Here is a 20278-nt window from a genome sequence, read left to right as displayed (position 1 = left end):
GTACACTTCCTCAGCTGATTTGCTCTAAGGCTTGTTCCAACTTGCTTCCTGGCTCCAGCTACATCTGGGGCCAAGCCATCCTCGGTTCTCAAGGAGCTGAACAGTTCAGAAGGGAGGAGCTAGGACTGCACTGAAAACTGAATATTAGATTGAATAGTCTCACAGCCAATTTAAATGAATATTTTACGTTCCATTACAGTAAGCATTTTCAAAGAAGAAGTAAATGAATTCCTTCACTGTGCAGGCTGGTTGCACAGCAATCTTTTCTAGCTTGAAAAATTCCTTTGAGTTCTAGTAAAAAATGAAATGTGGATTGCCAGAACATATGATCACGAAGTGTTTTAGCAAAAAAAAAAAAAACCACTTCTCTTTACATAAATAATATTACAAAGAGCACATTCTGTGCTGAATTTTCACCCCACCTTGTCCTAAAGCAAGCAACTTAGGATATTGCTTTGCAAAGCTCAACTGTGGGTGCCTCTTGTTTGGGTATTATACTAAAATAATAATAATAACAGCTAGCATTTATGTAGTGCTTTAAGGTTTGCAAAGCACTTGTTTTTCACAATAACCATAGGAGGTAGGTGAAATTAGTATCACTATTTTACAGATGAGGAAACGGAGGCAGGTGTTAGTTAAGTGACTTGCTCAAGGTCACACAGTTAATATGTGTCTGAGGTAAAACTTGAACTCAGGTCTTCCTTTCTCCAGGTCCAATACTCTATCCATTGCACCACCTTAGCTGCCTCTAAAAATTGTCAAATGCTTCCCCATCGTTACCATCCTCCTAATTCTAATGATTGCTCCTATTTTCTGTTCTTAATTTGCTTCATCTCTGATGTCAGACTTAAAGTTTCTGGTCCATATCCAACAGAGACCAGAAATGTGGGAGAAATTAACAATTTGAAAGATGGCAATTCTGAAGTAAAGCACAATTGCACTTTCTGGTATGTCCCAAGATATAGCATTTGCACTAGGCAAATAACAGCACTGAATGTGGTTCATTTGCACAGGTGTATATTGTAGAAGAGCAGCTAGGTAGTGCACTGGATAGAGTGCTGGGCCTGGAATCAGGAAGACTCATCTTCCTGAATTCAAATCTTGCCTCAGACATTTACTACCTATGTAACCTGGATGAGTCACTTAACTGTTTGCCTCTGTTTCCTCATCTGTAAAATGAGCTGGAGAAGGAAAAGGCAAACCATTTCAGAATTTTTGCCAAGAAAACCCCAAATGGGGTGATGATGAGTTGGAGGTGACTGAAAATGACTAAACAACAACAACATTATAGAATAAACACATTTCTGAATGTTGCTAAGTTTTTAAAATAACAGATTCCCTGGGATGCTTAATAGTTGTGTTTGCTTCTTTTACGAGGTATTACTGGGAAGTGTAGATTGAGCTGGCCCTCATCATGCTAATACTACCACAGAGGCAGGGTGTTCTCACTCAGCTAAGACTCTAGTGATTGTTTTTTAGTTAAATGCCAGAATTGCCTTTTAGCAAAGCATGAATTTTGAATTGCACAGATGAGTTTGGGATGACTGGGCAAAGGATTAGGAAGGAAACCAGAAGGCTTTGTTCCTTTTCAGCATGCCTTCTCCAGCACAGTAGGGCAGAGGATGAAAACAAAAGAAAGCAAACCCAAAAAGCTTAGGAAGGTCAAAAGTTCTCCTGAAGAATCCTGAATAGATCCTCCACATCAAACCTAATACTGCAACATGAACAGGAAGAATAACTGACCATTAGGACTGAAGGAAGGACAGGATAGGGGAGTGTACTCAAATAGACTATTGGTTTGCCTTGAGCTTTATGGATGAAAACTGATTTACCTAGCTATATAGCTATCCTTCTCTCTTCTGGCTCTTACAGAGGTTCTGAACCTGTCTTTTTTGTGGGGGAAGCATTGATTCCCTTTGACAGTTGGGGGAAGTCTATGGACCCCTTCTCAGAATAATGTTGTTAAATGCATAAGACAAAATACATAGGATTACAAAGGAAACCAAATTATATTGAAATACAGTTTTATCAGAATTTTAAAAATGGTTCACTGACCCTAGGTTAAGAACCTGATTTCATTCAGATTCTACTCCTTCAAGGCCCAACTCACACCAACATCCTATGTATGAAGCTCTTATTGATCTCCCCCATTTCTGAATTCCTGCAGCACTGTGTGTATTGAACAACTGACCCTATACAGGCACTTTGAAAGTTACAAATGGGGTGTGTCCCAAGGGTTTTTGTTGTTGTTGCTAAGTTAATTTGGAAATTGGAATGCATTTTTCCCATAGAATCAATGTTGTTAAATAGTGGTTAGATTCTTCAGGGGTGGGGAACCTGCAGCTACATCTGGCCTCAACAGGTTCCCAACCCTGGGCTAGACCACAAAAGGTGACTTCACTCATGATATAATTAAATTATAGCAATAGCCTGAGTTCTGTAGGCAAGGAATCGTTTGGAATAGGAAGAAGAGGGGAAAAAAAGGTTGCTCTTTTTTTACTGAGTAAGAAGATGACTCAGGAGAAAACTGTGAAATCTGTGAATCTTCCTTTTTGTACTGCCCACTTCTTTTCCTACACTCTCTCCCGCTTCCAGGCCACTTCTCCTCTAATCCCACCTAAGTCCAATTCTGTGACAATTATTGCAGTCCTACTCAGTCCGTGCAAAGCTCCCCATGTACTAAAGTTTTGTTTGGTTTTTCCTTCCCTCCACAAAGCAACTGAATGTATTCTCCATGGTCATCCAGCTAGGAAGTGTCAGGGTGAAGATAAGGAGCCCATCTCTCCCATCATTCTGCCTTGTACAACACACATAGTTAGGATCCTAAGTCTAAATAAGTGGGACCACATTGGCCATCTGGACCAATCTCCTCATTTTAAAGTTAAAGAAACTGAGGCCTAGGGAAAATCAATATGTTGTCCAGAGTCACAAAGGTAATAAGCAGAAGAGATGGGAGTTGAATCCAGGGTCTGTGACTCCACAGTCACTGCTCCTTGCTTTGTGTCACACTGCCCATTACGTGGTCTTAAACTATGTATCTCTTATTTTGCCTTATACTACTACTTTCAAACCTCCAAAGTATCTAACTCAGTTCTGAGAATATATCAGATCTCAATAATAGTTTATTGATTGATTGAAAATAAGTACAGTTATTTAAGTATATTTGTCTTACCCCCATTCTTGCATGTCAACATATAAAACATCCCAAAAGTCTTAATGAAGTTTTAAGCTATTAAAGCTCAAAGATATTGTTTAAGTGATTAAAGCTTAATGCTGTGCTAAGAGTTTAGGTATATCCTGTATTATGTTTGTTGAATGAATTGTTGCTAAGTTGTCACAGAACAATCAGAATTCAGTCTAGTACTCTGGTTTCCCTTTTTCATTTCTTTTTCTGGCTGATTCCCATTAGGCTCTGTCTACCCTTCTTTGATCTTATATTCCCTCTCATAGATTACCCTCCTACTACTTAACATTCTCCCACATCTTGATAACATTTCTTTTCTGACAAGCACACTTTTGGACCACAGCTGTCAGATTCCAAGCCAGACTCTTGGTTGTAACAGGAATATAGGTTTGTTTCTTGGCCTGCACGCACCTGCATTTAGCAGCCAATTGCTATTGAGAAGAGAGATCTAGAAACAGGCTTTATCCAACCTGTCAGGTGCAGCTATTGCCCCAATAGACCTGCCACCTACTATGTCAGAGGAACACAGGTGAAGGAGTCAATCCAACCACTACCTGTTTCTTATTGAACCTTCTTGTCTTCTGCACCTTGATTTGAAAGAAAAAAGTAGCATTTGAAATAGAAAAGCAATTGTTCCAAGTTTTTTTTTCCTGCCTCCATAATTTGCAGAGTATTAGGAGTCACTGACAGAGTCCTGCCCTATGCCTGAGAGATGCCATGGAAGGTCAAAACCAGGCCAGTCATTCTGTTGCTTCCAGCCTCTTGGGGGTCAGTTATTAGACTAAGCTTTCCTCTGGAGGCAAGGCCATTCATTCATGAGAAACGTCCAAATGAAGAGGGGTGGGGTATTAAATCAATCCAGATTGTTTGCACTGGCTAAATTGATCTCTAGTACCCCAGCTCACATCCCAAAGATGATATGATTTGGTCATGATGGGAACTAGCTGAAGCTCTGTCTCTGGCTAAAAGGGTGGCTATTGGTGATGTTTATTTACATGCACATGCTGTGAAAGTTACTAGTCACTCTGCTTAAATTGGGGGAGCCCCATTTGGCTGAGTGACACTGTGATTCCTATAATATTTGGAAACAATATACTAAATGTCACCTAGTAGTGAAGCCCCTTTTCAGCTGCCCTGTACCACTCTCAGATTTGGTAATTATTTGCTTTTGCCTTTTCTTGAAGTGGGAGGTGTGGGGGAGGGAGACGTGTCATTGTTTGGATTTCTTTTTCTGAATGACTCTTCTTCCCCAACACCAGCAGATCTGATGGCCATCTGGTTCTGTTTTGGTCACCAAACATCTGCCCTGATGTTTTTGGAAATGAACTGCCCTTGGCAGTCTAAAAATAACCTTTGTGTGACTGAGGAATGAAAGGGAAATGATCACAGCTTTGCCTTCCAGTGGAAATTGACAAGAGAGAGAATGGAGCCAATGAGACTTTCTGGGGTTTTGAAGCTTAGATGTCTCCTGTCACATCTGCAGATTGTTTATCCCCAAGTGCTGGGAACTGTATAAAGTATGACCTGAATTGGATGAAACCAATCCTCTTAAAATTGTGCATTGGATATGCTATGTTTGTGGGATGGAGTGGGTGGAAATAAATCTCTGCAGCTTGAACGGAATACCCACAGGTTTTGAGAGCTGGCCGAGAGACAGTTCTCTGAAGCTGGGTATTATGTTAGTCATGGTACATTCAGTGAGACATCTGAGAGGCAATGGATGCCAGTTTGAAAGGTGTTTCTAAAACATTCCTCTTTTGTAGCCCGGTCCACTGGTTAATAACAGAAACAGCTTTGTTGATGTCTTAGCTAGGCTTAGATTTTTGCTATGGCTTGGACCAACCTGACCTTCATCTGATCTTCGGCTCTCAGTTTGGGAGAAGAGAAAATTTGTGACTCCAAAGTAGAGGAAAACTCACTATTGTTTTTATCCAGAATTTTCATAAAGTACTTAGATATTTTTAAACTCTGATAAATTAAAGATCATAGGATTATAGACTTAGAATTAGAAGAGACCATCTAATCAAATCCCTTCATTTTACAAATGAAGAAACTGAAGCCCAGAGAGGTTATGTGATTTGCCCACAGCTTTTTTAAAAAAATTATTTTATTCTTAATTTATGGAATAAAGCAAGTATTTCATAACATAGTATAATAAAAAGATGATTGAGGGGCAGCTAGGTGGCGCAGTGGATAGAGCACTGGCCCTGAAGTCGGGAGGACCTGAGTTCAAATCCAGCCTCAGACCAAACACTTGACACTTACTAGCTGTGTGACCCTGGGCAAGTCACTTAACCCCAACTGCCTTTAAAATAAAATAAATAAAATAAATAAAAAGATGATTGCACATGAAACTGCAAATCTATTACGCACAACTTGCCAAAGCTGCATAGGATTCAGACCCATCATGTGACTCTAAATCCAATGTTCTTTCCACTTTATCATGTTGTTTTGTAAGTGTGATGGTATATATGTAAACAATATTCAAGATAATAATACTTAAATTCTGGGGCAACTGTATCATACAGGTGTTCACAGTGTCACCATTTCAGATCCTATGATTCTGTTTTAAAATGCCGTTCCACCCCTGTCCCATCATACCAGCAACCTAAGGTCGTATTTCAGGGAGCTAGAACTTAAGTGGTGTGTGTACCACTATCTTCCCGGTCTCCCAGGTTCACATCCTTGTTATCATCTCAATTCTTCACTCTCAACATGCAAGTCCAATCCTTTGCCAAATCTTGTGTCCACCGTCACAGTAACTCTCATACGTCCCCTTCTCTCCCCTCACATAACCACAATTCTGGTTCAGAGCCTCATTTCCTCTTCCCTAGATTACTGTAATAGCCTTCTAACTGCTTTCCCAGTGTTATTTCTCTCTGCTCCAATCTGTCTTTTAATTAGCTGCCAAAGTCAATTTTAAAGGGCAAAGGCAGCTCTGACCCCCACCCCTGCTCATTGAACCCCACTGTCTCCCTGTTACCTTGAAGATCAAAAACTATAACCCTCTGTTGGGCATTTATAGTGCCTTTCCATTTCTCTTATACCTTGCTCCCCTCCATTCACTCTACAGTCTAGTCATGCTGCCCTACTTGGGAGTTTTCAGACAACAATCTCTAGTCTCCTTGACTTTGTACCACCCACTCTCCCCCCAGTGCTGGTAATACTCTACCCCCTCCCCTAGGCCTCTCCATTTGCCTTACTTCTTTCAGAATGAAGCTGTCGTTCCACCTTCTGGAATAGGCCTCACAGATGCTAGTGCCTTCTCCTCTCTGATGACCTTCCCTTTCCTCTCTCTCCATCTTGTATGGACCTAGTTATTAACTTGTTCTTTCTGTATTAGAGTGTATGTTCCTTGATAGCAGGGATTGTTTTCACCTTTCTATTCCTCATGCTTAGGCACAAGGCCAGGAACATGGAGCTTAATAAAGGCTTGTTGACTGACTGACTGACTGACTGCTGGACATCGTCACCCACATGTCTAGGAGGTATCTCAAACTCAGTAGATCTAAAATGAACTCCTTGTATTTCTCCACAAATCCATCCCTTGAATAAACTTCCCTATTTTGAACTTTGAACCAACTTTGAAATTCTGGTCATCTTTGACTCTTTCCTCTCCTTCAACCTTAGTACCCAACTGGTTGCCAATAATTGTTGAGCCTCCCTCCAGAGTATCTTTCTCTTCACTCATATAGCCTGTATCCTAGCTTAGGCCCTCACCACCTCCAGTTTTTCCTTTCTCTGATTCCTCCTCCATGTAACTGCCATAGATCTGATCATGTCAGCTTCCTGCTCCAAAATCCTAAATAGCCTATTTCATCTAGAATAAAGTACAGATTCCTTACTCTGGCATTTAAAACCCCTTACCATCTGTCTCCCACCTGCCTTTCCAGTTTTATTTTGTATTATTCCCTTTTATGTACTTTCTATTGCAGTCAAACAGACTTACTGGTTGCTTTCTATACAGATTTGATCTCCTGCCTCCATAACTTTGTACACCTGGTCCCCACATCTGGAATGCACTCGCTCCTCACCTTGACCTCATGGAATCCCCAGCTGTGTTCCAAGCTCAGTTCAGGTGCCACCTCCTACATGAAGCCTTTCTTGGGCCTCGCAATTGTTGGCACTCTGTCTCCTGAAAAAACTTTGTCTCACTTCATACTTATGTGTATGTATTCATACATCCTTCTAATAGAATGTCAGGGTCTGGTGGGGTTTTGTCTCTTTATTCCCAGCACCAGTGTCTTGTATATACTCTACTCGATAAATAGTTCATGCTTGCTAAATGATGGTTGAATTGAATAAACGTTCAATCCATAGTACTCCAAAACTTTGAAAGATCTGTAATTTCAACAGGGTTAATATTCAGTCAAATTGCAACCCCTCAGTCAATGTCTTAATGACTGGCTGTAGAAAACAAAAACAAAAATCATCACCTGCTCACCAATTTTCTCATCACAAGCCTCTGAAACTGAGCTAGGCTTGTTCTCAGTCACCCAGGCCATTGCCAGAGTGTCTCCTCTGCTAGCAGCATCTTAAAGGATCTAGGATCAGCTCCATGTCATGTTGGAGCATCAGAGGGGACCAGATTATAAGAATATGTTCTTGTTTCCATATATTCCACTGGTATTGTTATAACTATATGGAACTTGTGGTAAGGAAACTTTCTCTACCAAGGCAATCTGCAACCATTCTTCAACTTATCATCTTAGTTTCCTGGGAACACTGCAGAGTTCAGTGAACAGGGTAACATTGACTGTCAGAGGCAAGTGGCCTAATGGAAAGACAGTCAATCAATCAGTTGCCAGCCTCTGAATCAGAAAATCGTGTGTGTGTGTGTGTGTGTGTGTGTGTGTGTGTGTGATGAGAATAGATGTGATAAATATAGATATATAGATATATATCTATATACACATATGCTATATTTAAAAGACAAATAATCCATACAAATGTGTGCATATGAGATATATAAATAACATCATTGGCTATATAATTCAAGTGTGTTGGATTACACAGAAATTAGAACAAAGATTTCTATATTCATTGGTTTGAATGTTTATATTTTGAATCTGTGAAATGCCCTTCTTCATGATATTCCATAAGAGGGGATATAGGCACTTGTTTACTCTTTTGTCCTTCTTGGAACGTCATGGGCTGCCTCCCATGGGGTGGAGGATTACCCTTCAGTACCGTAGCAAGTAGAACTCCAGGGAATAGCCATGAACTTTAGGGCAAAAATAGGGAGAATACCAAGAGAGATGGTGTCTCAGATCCCATCACCTTACCCCTACAGGCTGGTTCCTCTATTGAAAAAAGGTTGAAGAGAAGTAGATTTTGGCTTCATGTAAGGAAAAACTTCACAGTGGAGAGAGCTGTCCAAAAGTAAAGTGAGCTACTTCAAGAATCGATGACTTTCTGGCCTTTGTAGGTCATTAGGCAAAGGCTGGATGACCACTTATTCATCAGGAATGTTGCAGGAGGCATCTTCTTCAGCTATGATATCTGAGATCCCTTCCTCCTCTGGAAGTCTCTGAATCTGGAGCAGTGGATGGGTAGAGAAATGCTACCACCATTTGGTAGGGGGGCAAGAGGAAGCTTAGCCAGGGCCTGCCCACGTTACCTGGTGCTGATTGGTTTGATCAAACGCCTTCTCTTGAAGAATTTCTGGAAGCCTAGAGAACAGTCCAAGCATCCTCTCCCCAGTGAGCCCCCCCCCCATACACACTGTTGGCTATACTCACCCCTTTGGCAGCGTGAAAGTGAAGTCTGTATAATCTGCAGTTGTGTGTGTGTGTGTGTGTGTGTGTGTGTGTGTTCCTCCCCATCACAAGCACAGGCTGGTTTGTTATTTTAGGATTGCTCATAAATGTTCTGTTGCCGTTAGTAATTTGAGGTTTTGTAAGTGCTGAAGTATTCAGTTGGGAGCTGGGGTGACACGTAGGCTTAAAGGTGGTAAAAAGCTCTGCTCTGAGGGTTGAAACCTCTCTGGCTTGTCTCTGTTTCTTCACCATTAATTACCCTTCAGAACTGGGGGGGAGAGCTTTGCTAGACTTTTATACAATGATCCTGAACATGGACTTAGAATAAAGGATCATAAATTTAGAACTGAGATCCCAGAAATCATCTAGTTCAACTCCTCACTTTGCAGATGAGGAAAATGGGCCTCGGAGAGGTTAAATGACTTACTTGCTCGAAGTGCCATAGAGTAAGGGTCAGAGCTGGGTGAGGACTCACATTCTCGGACTCCAGAGCTAACACTCATGTGTATACAACTTAAAGATATTACTTTCTGGGTTACTTTCAAACTTATTCCTATTCAAGTTCATTCTTTTTCATATCCTTATGCTACACATTTATCTCCTTTCTTCTGTATCCATCAGTCAATGTGAAAGATTTTTAAAGAATTATCCTCAAAGACTTATTGCTATCCCTTACCTCATTTTTCTACTCTGGCCTTTGCTTAACAAGCATTCATTTCAATTATATGAGCATATGTTAAGCTCCTACTATGTGCAAGGCACATACTAGGTGCAGGGATTTAAAAAAATGAAACAATCTCTGCCTTCAAGGAGCTTACATTCTATATGGGAATACAACCTGTATGGAGATGTATAAATCCAAGATATTTTGAGGAGGCAGAGAGCCCTGACAACTACCAGAAGAGGCTGATGATAACAACAACAACAATAATAAAGTAATAATAATAATATTAAAGCTAACATTTATTAGAGGGGACTTACTATGTGCCAGGCACCATACTAAGCACTTTACAATTGTTATCTCATTTGATACCTCCCTATGGAAGATAAGTGCTATTATTACCCTCATTTTACAGATGAAGAAACTGAGGCAAACAGAGGTTAAGTAACTTGCCCAGGGTCACACAGCTAGTAAGTTGTCTGAGACTGAATTTGAACTCAGGTCTCCCTGACTCCAAGCCTGGCACTCTATCCTGCATTACTTTTCAGCTTTTGATAGAAGGTGACAGCTGAGCTGAGCGGAGCTTTGAAGGAATCTACAAATTCTAAGGTGCTTCATTGAGGAGGCAGAGCCTTCTTGGCATGAGTGAGAGCCTATGGAAAGGCAGGAAGGCAGAAGATGGATGTAAGTTTGTGGAACAAGAATAGGCCAGTTTGATTGGGATGTATGGTTCAGGAAGGAGAGTATTACTTTCTGAGTGACCTTAGGCAAGACAACCTCTCTGAGCCTAAGTTTTCTAATTTCTAAAATGAGAATACTAGTAGTTACTATGAGATTTAGAGAGGTTTAGTGAATAGGGCATCATCATTGGAGTCAGAAAAACCCTGGTATCAGGGTACAACTCTAGTCTCTGCCTCATACCAACAGTATGATCTTTAACCTCTCAGAGCCCCCAGCAACTCTAAGACTCTAAATTGTAGAACAGGTGCAAATCTGCATTGATCGTGGGAATTTATTCAGCCAAAGTTCCTAATACCAATGAGGTCTCAGGTTTGTTTGGAATTTAGACAAGTTCTATGATTCCAAGTAGTTGCATCAAATATTTTGAAGATCAGCTGGAATAAATGTATGTGATAGTCTCTGGAAGCTCCTTCAAGACCACAATTCTCGGGGCAGCTAGGTAGCTCAGTGGATAGAGCACTGGCCCTGAAGTCAGTAGGACCTGAGTTCAAATCTGGCCTCAGATCAAACACTTGACACTTACTAGCTGTGTGACCCTGGGCAAGTCACTTAACCCCAATTGCCTAAAAAAAAAAAAACCAAAAAAAAAAAACCCAACATAATTCTCCCCTTTCCTCTACTCCTTCTTCTTCCCCTCCCCCTCCCTCTCAATCTTCCCTTCCCTCTCTCTCATTATCAGAGCCTATCACTGTGTCTGATATAGAGTAGGTACTTAATAAAAGCTTCTTGAACTTAATTGAAAGGTAGTTGGAGAGAGATGATTGAGGATGTGTGTGTGTGTGTGTGTGTGTGTGTGTGTGACACATAATGGCACCTTTGGATCTAGGAAAATTATTTTGGAAGCCTGGTGGAGGATAGATGGAAGAGGTGAGAGGTTGGAAGCTAGGAGACCAATTAAGAGATTATTCCAGTAGTCCAGAGGAAAGGTGATAAGGGGTTGGACTAGTATTGTGCCTATATTAAGGGAAGAGAAGGGAACCAATGTCAGAGATGCTGAAGAAGTACAATAAAAAGACTATTCATTCTTTTGTGTCTTTGAATAACAGTCTGACTCCAGCTCCTCCTTCAACTCCTCTCTTTTAAATGTTTTGCTTCCAAGGATCCTGGACCTCTGTAGCTGATGGTAAATCATTGATCCAAAATGGCTAATCTCTGTCATTATTGCCCCCATTTCCCATCAAAGCCAAGTTTTCTTAGACACAGGCCTAAGAAGCCCACTTGGAGCAGACTTCATTTCTATCTGTCTGTAGCTCTGAATTGTAATGCTGTTGTAAGAGATGCCCCAGTTATTAATCCCCACTTACAGATGAGGAAACCGAATCTCAGAGATTAAATAACTTGTCCCAGGTCACACAACTAGTACAAAGCTGAGACCCTAACCCAACATGGTATAGAGTAGGGACAGTGCTGGACTTGGTGTCCAATAATCTTTGTATTTGTATGTCCCCCTGTACCATATTGGTGCCAGATGTAATGCAGACACCCAGTTGGCTTTAACGCACTGCAGGACAGAACTCCAAGCTCAAGAGATCCATTGGTATCAGTTTCCTAAGTAGCAGGTATAATAGGCATGTGCCACCCCTGTTGAGCCTTGAGACAATCATGTGGAGTAGGCACGGCAGGTATTATGATGCCAATTTTACAGATGAGAAAAGAGAGGAACTGGGAAATGAAATTACTTTCTAAGGAGGCCCTAAGGTGAGACAGCATGCTGGAGTGAAAAGCACAATGGGATAAAGCTCAGGAGACCAACGTTTTCCTCCTGGATTTGCCACTAAACAGCTAGATCTTAAAGGAGCTAATAAGCACGTATTTGTGAAACTGGGGAAGGTATCTCCAGTTTGAAATTCTCCATTGTCCTTTCTGGATCTAAAATTGTGATTTTTCTGATTGACTTGAACATACTCCTTGGCTCAGCAGCCCCTTTTTCATTTGTTGTTGTATTACTTTATTACTGTGCTCAGATGACTTCAAGGGTATATTACCTCCTTCCACCCCACCCCCAGTTTCATTATAAAGTCCTTGAAGACAAGGAGACATTTATTTTTGTAACATCATCTTTGTTTTTCCTATCACCTACTTTGCTATTCTGTATCTAGTAGTTGTTCAATAATACTAATCACCTAGTTAGGGGAATTAGTGGCATTACAAATATACGGAGAACTTATTTGCCGTTTTGTGTATTATGATAAAAGCATTACTAGAGAGAGCCACAGATAAACAGAATGCAGCCTGCTGTGGTAGACGGTGTCTAAGAGAGACCCTGGCTTTGATGGGAAATTCACACCAGAGGAATGATGGGAGCAGCAGGCAAACAGTGGATGATGGTTTGTATTGATCATTTACCATCAGCCAAGGAGCTCATGGGAAGTCTAGGAAATGCCTTCATGTAAAGGTTCTGAGCTGGAAATGAGCAGATTGTGAGGTGCTTGATTCTTTTCTCTTTCTTTCTTTTTTTAATGTGAAAATTGTTATTTTTTTTCAAATTACATGTAAAAACAATTTTTCAACTTTTGGTCTTTTCAATGTTGAGTTCCAAATTCTCTCCTCTCTTTCCCCTTTCCCCTCCGTGAGACAGCAAACAATTAGATATAGATTATAAATGTGCACTCTTGCAAAACATATTAGCTGTGTTTCAAAAAAAAAGAACAAAGACCTAAAAACAAACAAATCCAACAGCAACAAGAAAAATAAATAAAGTGAAAATAGCACGCTTCGATCTATACTTGGATTCCATTAGTTCTCTCTCTGGAGGTGGATAGCGTTTTTCATCATGAGTCCTTTTGGAATTGCCTTGGATCATTGTTTTGATCAGAACAGCTAAGTCTCACACAGTCGATCATCCTTACAATATTGATTTTACTATGTACAGTGTTCTCCTAGTTCTGCTCATTTCACTTTACATCAATTCATGTGTCTTTCCAGGTTTATCTGAAAGCATCCTGCTTGTCATTTCTTATGAGATGCTTCATTCTTAAAGGGACATTTTCAATAGCATATATGTTGTAAAGAGATTGTGCCATGAAGATGTGTATCATTTACCTAAAGAAAAACTTTCCTTTACCTAAAGTAAACTCACATGTAGACATCAATCTTGTGAGGCCATTCTTAAGCCCTTTGAATTTCAAGACTGCATGGACCAGAAAAGGACCGCGGCCAAGAACCTAAGCAAAGCTCTTTGTCCATTGATAGTCCTTGAAATTAACTGGTAATAATATGCTTCTTTCCTTTAAAGTAAGATTCATGCCATTCAAGTTCATGTTAGAGTGGAAAAGGTCCCTGGAACTAGAGTTAAGAGATCTGAGTTGAAGTCCCTCCTCTACTAACTATAAGACTTTGGACAAGTTATAATCTTTCTGAGCCTGTTTCTTCATCTGTAAAATGGGAACAATAATACTTGTACCAACTACCTCACATGGCTGTTGTCAAGATAAGTTGAGATAAGATTATGAGAAAGCCTCTGTAAACTCCATGAGGGCAGGTCTTATCTCATGTGGTACTTCACACAGTGCTCTGCACACACTAGGTACTTAAGGAAATGCTCATTGAACTAAATCGAAATGAAAGTACCATTAAAATTATAACTGATAAACAGAATCACAAGTTCCTAAGATGACATTCATTTTTTTAACTTGATGCTCAACTTTGTTGTTTTATGTTGAGATAGTCTTACTGGGACCTTAAGTGGTACAGTGAATAGAGTGCTGGAGTTGGTATCAGGAAGAATTGAGCTCAAATCTTGTCTTGGACACTTACCGGTTGTGTGACCCTGGGCAAATCACTTCATCTCTTTCAGGCTCAGTTTCTTCGTCTGCAAAATGGAAATAGTAATAACACCTATCTCACAGAGTTATTGTAAAGATCAAATAAGATAATATTCAAAGTGCTTTAAATGAGCTGGAGAAGGAAATGTCAAACCACTCCAGGATCTCTGCCAAGAAAACCCCAAAGGGGGCCATGGAGAGTCAGACAGGACTGAAAATGACTAAACAACAACACAAACCTCAAAGCACTAAATAAATGCTAGCTATTATTACTGATTATTATCTATCATTACTACCTTCTTTAAGTAGCTATCATTACTATCTTCTTTAAAGGATTTGGCTACTTTTACTTCCCTACATCTGATAGAACCAAGAGGATTCACTTATTACATAGAAAAGCCATTTATATCATATATATGTATATATACACATATGTACATACATATGTATGTACACATATTTGCATTTATATTTTACACAGATGGTTTAACTGTTTTGTGTAGATTTTGGGGTAGCTAGGTGGCACAACGGATAGAGTGCTAGGCCTGGAGTCTGGAAGACTCATCTTCCTGACTTTAAATCTGGTCTCAGACATTTACTGGCTGTGTGACCCTGGGCAAGACACTTAACCCTGTTTGCCTCAGTTTCCTCATCTGTAAAATTAATTGGACAAGGAAATAGCAAACCACTCCAGTGTCTTTGCCAAGAAAACCGCAAATGGAGTCATGGTCAGACATGACTGAAACGATTCAACAATAACACATATGAGGCACTGTAAATATAAAACTAGACAAAAAAACACTGCTCCCCAAGAAGTGAGATGCAACAGGAAAACAGCTGAGTGGAAATGAAAGGCAATTAGAGGGAGAGGAGAGAGCAGTAACAGCTACAGGATCAGAGAGGGCTTCTTATCAGAGGGGGCACCTCTGGGTTTTCCAGTTGCAGGAGTACACTTTAGGCATGGAGATGGAATGCCAGGTTCAAGAAACTTGCGTAAGGTCAGAAAAAGAAAGACAATATTGTGAAATAGCTGGAAAGGTGGAAGCAAATTGTGAGGGACTTGGAATCCCAGCCTGAGAAATGTATACATATTTTTAGTGTCAGTAGGGAACCACCGAGCATGGATGAGCAGGGGAGTGACCTGGGCAGTCTTGTGCTTTAGGAAGATTATTTTGGCGGGTGGGTGGTGGGTAAATATGAAGAATCTTGAGCATCAGAACAATACAGGACATGATAATGTTCTCTTTTACCTTAATAGCTTATATGCTATAGGTGAACTTAAGGTGCTTAACTTAATGTACAACTTAATGCACATTTTCCTATATAATTATTCTCTTTTCTGCCACTACAGAGGCACAGCAAGCAACATTTCAGGATGTTAGTTGTATTCCTGCTTTCTCTGTTTTCCTTATTTTCTTCCTTACTTCTTACCAACATAACAGAAGTCAGGCACAGAAGACACCCCCAAAAATATTTCCCCTACTTATACCTGTCTGGTTCCTCATCTGTCAAAAAGAGGGATACTAATATATATTTTAACCTCATTTAATTCAGTTCAATAAATACTTATTAAGTACCTACTCTGTGAAAGCACCTAATGTTCTAGGTGCTAGAGTCACAGTACTGCTGTTATCATAAGGATCAAATGGGAAAAAGAAATTGAAATGAAATTGAAATGAAAGAGCTTTGAAAAATGCAGAAGCACTGCATGAATTCAATTCTACAAGCATTTATTAAGCACCTCTTGTGTGCAATGCACTGGGCTTGGGCAATGGGGGCACCCAAAGAGAAAACAGAAAATAGCCAAAAATAGCCAAAAACTCAAAGAGAAAACAGAAAATAGCCATTATGCTCTGAGCTTAAATTCTACTGTAAAATGAAGGCATCTGTATCCTACAAACAGAATAACTCAAATTACTAAAGAAGTAGATCCCATAGATGTCTCCATGGTGTCCCTTAGGGGTGTGTCACACAGTAGTATGGTAGATCATTGGAATGAGAGTTGGGATACCTGAGTTCTAGTCTGTGTTCTGCCTCTAACTGATTTTGTGACCTTGAGCAAGTCGTTTTTACTTCCTGGGGCCTTCACTTCTCCATCTTTTATAAGAGAAGACTAGACCTGATGACCTCTATGGTCCCTTTCATCTCTAAAGATCTACGATTCTACTCTAGATTGAGGTAAGCTGCCATTTTGTTTGAGTTTGGAAAACAGAGGCAATGGGGGGAGTAAAGATCACAGGCCAGGAATGGGTAATAATGTTCATTATCTAGGTCTTCCCCACACAATAACATTCCACCCAGTTAATAGGTACCAATTGAGGTAATAGCAAGCAAATTCTGGAGTGCTTTCCCTATAGACTTGTAATGTGTGTCATGGTACTATAGAAACAAGAAAAAACCAGGAACTTAATTTTGTCTCTGATAATTAGTGTTTATAGTCTGGAGGCAGGATGGTTATAAAACATCATTAAACCAAAGTAAATGACCTGGGGCTTGTGTTTGGATCATTTTTATTTGCATGTCTCCTCCTGAATCCTCCAGGTTCTTGTTTACTTCTTGTAGTATTCTGAACAAAAGGCTTGCCCAGTCCTCAACACTTAGAAGTATATATCAACAAGCCTAGCCTAAGAATTTGTTTTCTAGTGAAGTGGACAAGTCCTAAACTTTATCTTGGCCTCCCTCCTCATCTTAGCCAAAGCCTAATTTTTAAATTTTAGTTTTTGCAAGAACTACTGATAAATAATCTAACCAAACATGGAATGAACCCCCAAATAAGACCCTGAAATTTAAATTATTTAACTTTGGCTCAAAAATATACATTTTTTTTTACAAACTCAAAATCAAAATGATACATTTGCTGTCTCCTTCCGAGTCTCTCTCTATTTATAAAGATCCAATCCTCTGATGTTGTTTTCTCTTAATTTGCATTTCTAATTCTCCTCAGCTCATTTGGCATTCCTTCAATAGGGCTTTCCATATTTCTTTGAAGTCTTCATAGTGGTGGTTTTATGGGCCACAATATTGTAATATATGAGTACATAGTAATTTATTCAGTCACTTCCCAGTTGGATCAAATGTTTTCATCATGATATTCTCTCTCCCACATACAACAATGTAGCATAACTAGAAAAAATAAAAAGAGGTGGAAGATCCCAGCTCTTTTTTACTCTTTATCACACACAGGACTTCTTCTCCCTCGATATTTTTGCAGTGACCAGTCCTCACACCTGGAATGTACTCCATCTACATCTTTGCTTCTTACAATCTGGCTTTCAGCTCAGATACCATGGAGCCTTTCATGACCCCACCTCCCAGATGCTAATGACTTCCCCCAAAATTATCTTGTATCTGTTTTGTACATACTGATATATATACACATACATTCACATATCTCTTTAGATTGTAAGCTCTTTGAGGGCAGGGACTGTTTTACTTTTGTCTTTGCATCCTCAGTACCTAGTACTGTGCCTGGCATACATCAGGCCCTTAATAAATGTTTGTTGATTTATTGATGCTCCTAGAATCTGGAATGTCTGAAACAAAGTAAATTTCCTCTTAGAAGTTAGCAACTGACCATTGATTCAGCATTTTAATATCAGTGACTTCTATCACAATTCCAGAAGTTTGGAAGCTAGGACCAGCGTAGGAAATAAAGATGATGGAGAAGCCTGGGAACAGTCCTCAGTTGTCTGGACTTGCTTGGAGAGTGGCAGACCTTGTGACCCTGCTAAATGCATCTGCCATGACAAGGCCCTGTGAGTTATTTGAAGTAGGAAAAGCCTGGGACTGGATTAGAAGACTTCAGTTACAGTCTGGATTCTACTAATTACTAGCTGTGTGACCTGAGAAAGTGACTTAGCTTCTCTCTAACCCTTAGCATCTGCATTTGTAAAAGTTGGAGTAAAACCCCACCAGTAACTATCTTTTTGAGATGGAAGTGAGATGCTGTATGACAGTATTTTAGTCACTATAGAATTTGTGCATAAATATGAGCTGTTGTTTCATTTCTACCCACTACTAGGGGAGAAAACAAGAAAGCATAATGGTGCCTGCTGTGGGAAGGACAAATGTCAATGGTGTCATTTTTTCATCTACATGATAGAGTGACATAATGCTGGCTTAGGAGGCAGAATCCTCCTAGCTCTGTTCCTTACCAACTTGGAGAGCTTTCTTCACTGCTCTGTGCCTTCTCCTGTCCTTCCATTTAAAATGAAGTAGCTGGACTAGATAATCTCCAGATGTCTCTTTTAGTTCAAAATTCAGTGATCCTATGAATGCTCAAAGATGACTTGTGCCCCTTAAATATATCCACAGATGTGTACATCTATTGGTTATGTATGAGGAACTGAAGTGAATTTTACCTCTTTAAATGTAGCTATTTTAAAAAATAATACTTCAAAATTTTTTTTAACAAAAATGCTGTTTTAATAATAGCTAGCATTTCTATGAAGCTTTAATATCTGCAAAGCAATTTATACATATTGTATCTCATTTTCTCCCCACATTTGTTTTGGGAGGTAGACACTATTATTATCTCCATTTTAAAGATGAGGAAACTGAGGCAGACAGGTTAAGAGACTGGTCCAGGGACACATAGATAAGTAGGGTGGGATCTGAGCTTAACTTTTACTGACCAGTTTGCTATCCACTGTGTCACCTTGCTGCCTCAGTGCAGAATGTTCAGAAGCACATTCAAAATATTTGTTATTCAGTCCTTTCAGTTATGTCTGACTCTCTGTGACACCATCTGGGGTTTTCTTGGCAAAGATACTAGAGTAGTTTGCCATTTTCTTCTCCAGCTCATTTGACAGATGAGGAAACTGAGGAAAGCAGAGCTAAGTGACTTGCCCAGGGTCATATAGCTAGTAAATGTCTGGGGCCACATTTGAACTAAAGTCTTCTGACTCCAAGCCCTGAGCTCTATTAAAAATATAACCTCAACTAACTGGAATGCTCAGGCAATAGGATGCCTTCATTTTGTTTTCTTATTAACTGAGAGTAAAAAAAACCCACTTTTTTGTTGAAAAACGTACTGAAAAAAATGTTTGAGTAAAAGCTCTTGCCTTGGTGAAAACATAGTTTGGTGAATGTAATTGAATCTGTTTTGAGTGATGACCTTCAGACCCAGGGCCCTTAGTCTAAATGTCAAGGCTCATGGTACAGTTTTGTAGGTGTAGGAAGTGCTCGGTTGAATCTCTCCTGGGCCCAGAACAGACAGAGCTAGACAAACAGATGAACACAGATAAAAAGATACACACAGACATTTGCATCAAAGGACAGAAGAAGACAGAGATGGAGAGACACAGACAAGCAGAAAGATAAAGACAAACAGAAAGACACAGAAGGACACACAGACATATGCATAGAAGAGGAGAGAGAGACCTTATAACTTCTCATCTTCTGAAAGCAAAGTGTAGGAAAAAATACTAGTCCAGTGACATTTTCAGGGATGTTTTTCCTCCTCTCCTAGTTAATCAAGGTCTTACTGTACATTAATAACCAAAGAATCATAGGATAAAAGATTTAGAGCTGGAAGAGACCATGGGGATGGACCATTTGGTCCAAACCACTCATTTTATAGATGAAGAAAACAAGGTTTACAGAGGTTCAGTGACTAGCCCAGGATCATACAACTAGGGTCAGAGGCAGAATTTGAATCCAGGCCTTTCTGAAGGGGAGGTTGGCTCTATCCACTACACCTCATATCTCTTTGAGAGTAGGAAGAATAGTTCCTGTGAGTCAGGAACACAGGATCATAATTCCATCGTTCCCTATAATTTCCTGTATGACCTTGAGCAACTCTATTAAAGTCTCTGAACTTCCATTTCTTTATCTGCAAAATGAAAGTATTGGACTAGACAGTGTTTAAATCCAGATCTGAAAACTCTGATCCTTGTGGTAGTACAAAAAGAAAGAGCACTTGATTTTGAACCTGAGACCATAGGCTCCAATGCTCTTTTCTGGTATGACCCTTTTGGCATATCCGTTCCTTTATGGTTAAATGAGGGAGTTGGACTCAGATGGCCCAGAAGGTTCCTTCCAATGTGAGATTCTATGATGCTATGATCTAGAATCACCATGGAAATCAGGATAAACTGACTCCAGCACACTCTGGTGAGGAAACACTCTCTCTCTCTCTCTCTCTCTCTCTCTCTCTCTCTCTCTCTCT

General features: G+C 39.9%; 1 protein-coding gene across 6 annotated transcripts in view; it reads left to right on the top strand.

The window, feature by feature from the left end:
- Positions 1 to 20278, top strand: part of PDZD2 (PDZ domain containing 2) — a 367396-nt gene that overhangs the window by 261054 nt on the left and 86064 nt on the right. The gene's annotated exons all lie outside the window — the stretch shown is intronic.

The sequence above is a fragment of the Vombatus ursinus genome, unplaced genomic scaffold (assembly GCF_900497805.2).
Source record: "Vombatus ursinus unplaced genomic scaffold, bare-nosed wombat genome assembly UNPS02014791.1, whole genome shotgun sequence".
Classification (NCBI taxonomy): Eukaryota; Metazoa; Chordata; class Mammalia; order Diprotodontia; family Vombatidae; genus Vombatus; species Vombatus ursinus.
This window is presented reverse-complemented; position numbering and strand designations above follow the sequence as displayed.